Below are 8193 nucleotides of genomic sequence, written 5' to 3'. Positions count from 1 at the left end.
CTGCTGATCAGTCCCACCTGGTTGCGATGCAGGCGGAGGTTGGGGAGTCCTGGGAGGCTGGTTGTGCTTGGCTGAGGAAGGCAATCTGTTGCCGCATCTCCTGTAGCTCGGCTTGTTGGACATCCATCTGAGCTCGCATCTCGGCAACCAGTGGATCGGTCTGAGACGTACGTCACGGTGCTGGGGAGGTCACGGCGGCAGAGAGGCGCACGAGCAGCGGGGAGGTCACGGGCGGCGGGGGACGACCTGCAAGTCGGAGAGACAGAATAAGAGAGAGAGAGATAGATAGATAGAGAGAGAGAGATAGAGACGTACCTTGGAGGAGGACGACGAAGGGGTCACGGTGGCGGGGAGGTCACGGCGGCGGGGGAGGTCACGGCGGAGGAAGAAGAACGAGCGTCGGAGAGAGAGAGAGTGTTAGATAGAGAGAGAGAGAGAGGCGCACGGTTTGGGCGAGAGGAATAAGACGCTCAGTATTTAAAATACCCTAAACTATTAGGTGCGACAATGTCGCACCTAATGTGAAATTCCAGAACCAAAAATATTCGGGGGGAATTTCTGACCGTTTTAAATTTTTAAACCCATTAGGTGCGACAAATGTCGCATCTAAAGGTATTAGGTGCGACAAATGTCGCACCCAATAGTATCAGGTGCGACAGTGTCATATTGGGTGCGACAAAGTCGCATCGAATACCACTTAACATCAACGAAGTTTTTAGTCTTTTGGAGGACTATCTGGTGCGACATGTCGCACCTAATATTAGCTTAGGTGCGACTATTAGGTGCGACATGTCGCACCTAATATCCTTCCGCACCCAATATGTTAATTTGCAGTAGTGTCACAAAAAGCCTTTCACGTATTCTTTTACCGTAACAAGAACAATGGTAAATCTTATTTACCATAACAAGAACAATAATAAATCTTATTAATCGTAACATGAACAACATAAAATCTTATTACTGTTATTGTCAGTCAATCGCTCTGTCTACGAGAAATGTTGTTTTTTGGCTACCTATATTTTGCATGTCACTTTTTTATTTTTTTTTATTTATAATGCTATCTGGATTTTCTAGATCGTGACCAGATCTTATGCTACCTCTTATCGGTCCGATTTGTTTGTTCTATGCAAGTGTAGCGAAAGAGACTCTCAGGCTTGATATAAATTGATTCTATTCTTCTCTTCACTTAATTAGTTTTTCTCTTTCCTTCTAAAAACTCAAGTCAAAGCTTCAAAATAAAGTTGATTTTATCTGATTTCCGATGCTATAGTTCAACTAGGTTTCTTGGTACTTCTGTAGATTGAAAGAAAAGAAAAGGAAAAGCAAGCGAGGGATTTCACCTATATGCGACGAAGAATATCAATCCCTCAAGCTTCACCTATATGGAGAGGAACTTCAGCGATTTGAGCAGCCTCTGCGGCAGAGATTCATCTTCCTCCGCCTCCAGCGACTGCAACACAATAGATCGGCGAGTTTTCACCGGCGACGAACCAGAATCGGAGGCTCCTTCTCGCCTGCGTCGCTGATAACTCCGATGAACTAATTATGCAACTGGTCGCGGACCTGGAATCAGGCTCCGTCAAGGATCAGAAGCAAGCGGCGATGGAGATCAGGCTTCTCACGAAGAACAAGCCGGAGAATCGTCTGAAGATTACGAACGCCGGCGCGGTGAAGCCTCTGGTGGCACTCCTCTCGTCGCCTGATCTCCAGCTCCAAGAGTACGGCCTGATGGAGATTCTCAACGTCTCGCTCTGCGACGAAAATAAAGACCGAATCGCGGATGCCGGAGAGATCAAGCCGCTCATTCGCACGCTACGATTGGGAACTTCGACGGCGAAGGAGAATGCAGACTGCGCGCTTCTCCGGCTGTCTCATAAGGAAGAGAACAAAGTCGTGATCGGACGATCGGGAGCGATTCCGATGCTGGTGGACCTCCTCGTCGGTGGCGGATTCCGGGGAAAGAAAGACGTCTCGACGGCGTTGTTCTCTCTGTGCTCTTAAGGAGAATAGATCAGATCCGTTTAAGCCGGGATCATGAAGCCTCTGCTCGAGCTAATGGGGGATTCGGGATCAAACATGGTAGATAAATCGGCGTACGTCCTGAGCGTGGTGGTTTCGGTGCCGGAAGCCAAGGCGGCTCTGGTTGAAGATGACGGAATTCTAGTCCTGGTCGAGATCATTGAGATCGGCTCTCAGAGGCAAAAGGATCTGTGGCGAGGCAAGAATAGAAAGCGTTGGGCTAGAAAAGGTAATTTTGGAATCTAAAATAATGTGGGCCATTCTCTTAATAAAACTAATAGTTTGGCTATTATTTTAACAAATAATTAGCAAAATAGCCAACTCAAACGTTGAGAATTGCTAAATAGCCAAAGTTTTGTAAATATTAGGTAAATAGCCAGCAGATTTTAATTACACATGTAAGTTTACTAAAATGCCCAAATTTCTTCCTGCCCAATCGATTATTTACATGTATTTACTGCAGAGTATGTAAAGTCCAAAAACTGTTATATCTAATAAGGAAAGAATGTATACTCGGATTCAGTAAATAAGAAATAAATAATGTCTAATATATAATGAAACAAAATAACAATAAAACACCCACGTAAATTTCAGTTGCTACATATAAGGAAACGAAATTAAACCTCAAATTATGTTCACACTTAATTTAGGGAATTCTGAAACAAATAACGAGATTATTTACGTGTATTTACATGTATTTAGGAGATTATTTACATGTATTTACTGCAGAATATGTAAAGTCCAAAAATTATTATATCTAATAAGGAAAGAATGTATACTCGGATTCAGTAAATAAGAAATAAATAACGTTTAATATATAAGGAAACAAAATAACAATAAAACACCCACGTAAATTTCAATTGTTACATATAAGGAAACAAAATTAAACCCCAAATTATGTTCACACTTAATTTAGGGAATTCTGAAACAATTCAAAATTCAATTTTTGGGAATCCTGAACAATTCAAAATTCAAATCATTTCCGGATTCAAATCTAAAAGGACAATCTCCGGAATTAAAAAATAATCTGATTGGTCCACGTCATCCAAGTGGCTATTTACCTATTATTTACAAAACCTTGGCTATTTAGCAATTCTCAACGTTTGAGTTGGCTATTTTGCTAAATTACCCTTATTTTAATTGCCTCTATTCAAATTGGCTACTTGGTTACAAATATTTTTTTTTGTACTCTTAAACTTTCAACTACAGAATACTTACTTAGTAATATAAATATTCCATAAATAAGAGATTTGAAGCAAGAAATTTGAGATTAACTTACAAGTGTTTGATTTCAACTTGTTCAGCTCAACAATGGAAACCTTGAGTTCTTTCTCACGAATTTTGAAGTTGGAAAGGATGATTAGGGTAAGATTTCAATTAAAGAAGATGAAAGACTAATGAAAAAAGTTGGATTTGACTAGGGTGAGTAGTTTCCATTAGAGATGATGAAATGCTTATGAAAAAAATATTTTTTTAGGTCAAATTCGTTTTTTTTTTAAATATAAATATAATATAATAAAGAGATCTGATTGCTATTTTTATTTTACATTATTTTTAGAAAAATGTATGATAGGCATTTGATTTATTTCATTAAAGGGGAGAGTTAGCCATGCAAATTGTTTACCTATGAGCCTAATGATGTAAAAAAAAAAATCCATTATAAAGTTATTTCTACAAAGACTCCCTCTAACTATAGCGATTTTAACATCCGTGTCTCGAAAATCTAAAAATTGCCGTTTCTTCCTTTTCAGCTTAGACCTCAGATTTCTTTTGGTCATTCCGTAAAATTATTCGTCAAAAAAGCCTACAGTTGTTTATTGATTTTGATACAAAGGTATTTTAGTACTCTTTTAAATAAAACAAAATTAAAAAATTAAAAAAAAAAGTTGTGACAAGGTTTCTAGGAGCCAATCACGATTGATGACTTGTGGGAACTGTTCGCTGGTGGAGGATTTATTTTTTGGCGAAGACGAGTCCGATTTTGATTCCTCCTCGATAGAATCTATAGTAACAAATTGAAACCAGATCGCTTGGTCTAAACGAAGAACATAAAAAGCCCGGAATTCATTGAAGGCTCGAAGGCTCTTCGTTGTTGTTGGATTGTAATGTTGTTGCATAAAATTCAACATAAATTGTGCTTAAATGTCTTACAGATTCAGAGACTAATTGTAAAAATGAGAGAGAGCGAGAGAAAGATAGATTTTTAATTTTTTTTTTTATAATGGGTATTAATTTAATATCGACTTTTTTTTTTTTGAATAAAATTTAATATCGACTTTTTAATGAGAAATGATATAATTATAATTTCCTCTAATTTAGTCATCACGTGACATGCACATGTTCATTTTTTTTTTTTTTTACTTTTTTTAACCGAAAACTTTATATAAGGACAACTTTTTTTTGTTTTTAAATCTAAGCTTTAAAGTGAAACCACAATTTTTAAAGTTTCGGGAAAGGTTGTTAAAATCGCCATATACTTCAAAAGAAAAATCGTCATTAATTCTAATTCTATTTACTTGGCAAAATAAAATACTTTTCATCTTTTGCAGTTGTTGTTCTTAGATGGGGAGCGTAACAGAGTTTATATACATTAATACAACCACTTGCAAGTGGTGTAACTAACTTAACCATTCGTCCACGTCATCGACATAACACTGGACTGTAATGGTGTACATGTCAGCTCATATACATTCACACTCACGGAGGGAATAAAGTGGCTCACCTATTAGCTCGCAAAGCCTTTATACAGCGTACCAATTTAGATGGATTCTTGAATGTTCATACATTATCCATGTAATTTCCGCGGATTCTCCATTATGTTATGAAAAGGATTATAGTTTTGCTTAAAAAAAAAAATAAAGGATACAAGGTATAAGCATGGAATACTTTTTATTTGCTTAAAAAATAAAGGATACAACATATAAGCATGGAATACTTTTTATTTGCTTAAAGAATAAAGGATACAACATAGATCCGTAGGAACAATTCAATTGGTTTTAATGTCGAATCAGGATCGATGCAAACCCCGCGATATTATTATCGTGAGAGATAAACAAAAATCTAAGTCTCTGGCTCCGTTTTATTTTCCCATTGAGGCCGAACCTAAACCTGTGCTCGAGATATAGCTGTAAATATTTCTTAATTATTTTTTCTTATTGTTTGAAAGAAAAAAATAATAACAAGCATTTCAATTTGGGACCTCGCATTATTCTTCCTACGTCATCATTCCAAGACCCATGTGCAACAGTTTGATATTTCTGTAATGATTATTATAGATTTTGAGCAAAATGACTAACTCTGTGCCTTTTTGATACTTTGACAACGTTTACAGTTTCTTGTGGAGGATGGGGACAATTTTACTGGTCGGATCACGTATAATGGGAGCACGGCTTTGAGTGTGGTGAAGTCAAAATTCGAGGTGATGAAACTCATAGAGCGACTCATCGGGACTCCTTTCAAACACTTTTTAACGGGTCTCAATCTCGATTTCTCAACCGTACTGCTTCACACCGTTCTCATACAGAAAACGAATCCAACTAACTATGATGAAATCAACTTTGGAATTGGGAGTAATGTAGCCAGATTTTGATGACTCAAGTATGCGTTAATCATATGAATGAGCATGAAAGTTGGACCGTCAGAGGATGATCAGCATGAGCGCTCATTCAGGAAGAAGTTACAACAGGAATACTTAAATGGTGACAAGCTTTAAGTATCCAAATTTACTTACGACGTTCTTGACTTGTATTGATCATGAGGATAGGTTCAAGCTCGGTCTTGTGGTCTTCGTCAAGGACTATCATCTTGGCAGAGAGAGCTCAAATAACATCCTTTAGAAGTGACTGAGCATTGTTGAAGACATTTCGTTCTTCTTTAGCACGGGTTGGGGTCAGATAAGCTGGGTAGACATGTTTATGGTGCTCTCGGTGAACATGAATCACCATAACGAGAAGTGCATAAAGAAATTGGCAAACCCATATATCAACCAGAAGAAGGCCAAGTACAACATGACCGAAAATATGCATGCCATTCATTATTGCCTATGAGGCTATCCCCGAGATGGGTCCAATATTCGCTACTTGTCTTGGGCCTTGAGTTCCAAGGATGCATTTCTGGATAAACAAAAAATAGTTACGAGAATCGATGTCAAGAAGTATCTCGTTAAAAATATTTTATGTATTACTCGCTCTCATGTCATTACATTGTTTGGTAGTCTATTAGTTCGGTTATAATTTGAATTTTTTGTTGTGTTTTCAAAATGTAGTTGGGTGTGTTGGTCATGCTCAGACCAAGGCAGTCGGAGAGTGATTTTTATGACTTGCTTCAAATGCAGACGACAAAAGTTGTCTATCCAAAAGATGTTGAAGGCGATGACGTTGAAGAGCCTAAGGACATAGATGACGAGATTAAGCTTTGTAGCCAATACCGCAAAAGAAGCTCATACCTTTGAGGACAAAGACGATAATGAGGCAATCTCTGATGCAACAATTGGCCGAAAGATTAAAAGGATCCAAGCACGTTAGGTATGATCAAGCTAAATATTATTTTCCTATTTATTCTACTAAAATTAGTAGTGTCTACGAATTGTGGTAAGTTGTTTATAGAGATAAATGAACAAAATGAGCAAGGCGATTTATGAGCAAATCACTGGTCAACCTGTCGAAGATGATGATACTCAGCCTCAACATATACCCTTCCTCCGTCTCCGCCCCATGGTGGGTCAAAGATTAAACATACATACAAGTCTCGGCCGTTAACAACTCCGTTGAATTCAACATCCAAATGCAAGTCTCAAGAATATCACTACTAAAATAATGCCTTAACAAGCAACAAAAGTTGCTTCTGTTTTACTATTAGAAGCGACAAAGTCGCTTCTAAAAATTCGGTTCTAAAGTCACTTCTAATATTAGAAGTGACAAATTTAGAAGCGACTTGTCGCCTCCACTGTTGCTTCTAAGTGTAAAAATATAGCGCGCTAAACGGCTCTTGCGAATTGGGGGGAACAGTTTAGGAGCGACATTAGAAGTGATATATCGCTTCTAATGTTTTCCCGCCATTTCGCGGGAAATCTTTATAAGCGACATTAGACGCGGATTGTCGCTTCTAATGCCTATGCTTTTAAAAAAATATATATTATTATTTCTATTTCATTTAATTTAATCTGAAAAAAAAACATGAAATAAAAAAATTCATTCATAACGAAATATATAATGGGTTATTAAGTTATATAGCCACACGGCTATAGTGAATTAGGATATAGCCCACATTTGGTTAATTTCTTGTAAATAGCCAAATTGACTTATTAACAGATTAGTAAAAGACTTATTTAATCCAGCCAAACATGTAAAAAATAGGTAGTTAATAGGCTGCCACGTATGCAAGTTGGCTATTTACAAAGTATTTACCAAAGTTTGGCTAATTTACAATTCCTATAATTTAAGTGGCTTAGGTAGCCAATTTATTGATATATAATTAAGCACAAATTACAAATTTAGTTTCATCGTTAAAAAATCTAAACGAAATAAACAGAAACATAGTAATACGCATCTTCCATTTAGTCCATGTCGTCTGGCGCCAGGCTCGCGGCTACGATCCCTATCCTCAATGACGACGACCCATAGCAGCTCACAATTTGGCTCAACCTCGACGCAAGGTCCGGGTCGATCGGCTAGCATTATGCCTAGACAGGATGTCATACGCACCAACTAGATCTTTCACTGCTCCTCATAGTGATGACATCTCTTCGTTGTCCGCGGGCTCCTTGGCTCGAGCTGATAAGGATACTATCTCGATGTTGTGAGCTCGGGCTTCGAGCTAATCCAATGTTGGGATCAATGGTCATATCCATGTAGCCCAGTCACGTCGCGTGCCGAGAACAATAGACATCACAGCCTCCTCCATAGAATGTGGGTTTCGGGATTCGTCTCACGCCTGAGCTTGCCGTCGTATATCAGCTAACTGATCTACAATCTGGGTATGCATACGATAGTTACAAAAACATGAAGCAGTAGTGAAAATTAAATTAACGTTACATAGTACTCTCCAGCACCAACCATAGTCTATTCCCCCCGAGTGGTTTGATGGAATTTCTCCCACGCGGCAAGCTGTCCGAGCATTAATATACTTATTAAATAAGTTGAATAAATTATATTTTTAATTAAAAATTACGTTGAT

General features: G+C 37.9%; 1 pseudogene; it reads left to right on the top strand.

Moving 5' to 3' along the window:
- Positions 1 to 1364: 1364 nt before the first annotated feature.
- LOC149398050 (uncharacterized) lies at positions 1365 to 6469 on the top strand (annotated as a pseudogene).
- Positions 6470 to 8193: the final 1724 nt, after the last annotated feature.

Source organism: Urtica dioica, chromosome 5 (genome assembly GCF_054948205.1).
Source record: "Urtica dioica subsp. dioica isolate 48M chromosome 5, U.dioica_male_clone48M_v1_H2, whole genome shotgun sequence".
Classification (NCBI taxonomy): domain Eukaryota; kingdom Viridiplantae; phylum Streptophyta; class Magnoliopsida; order Rosales; family Urticaceae; genus Urtica; species Urtica dioica.
The sequence above is the reverse complement of the archived record's forward strand: the minus strand, read 5'-3'. Positions and strand labels throughout refer to the sequence as shown.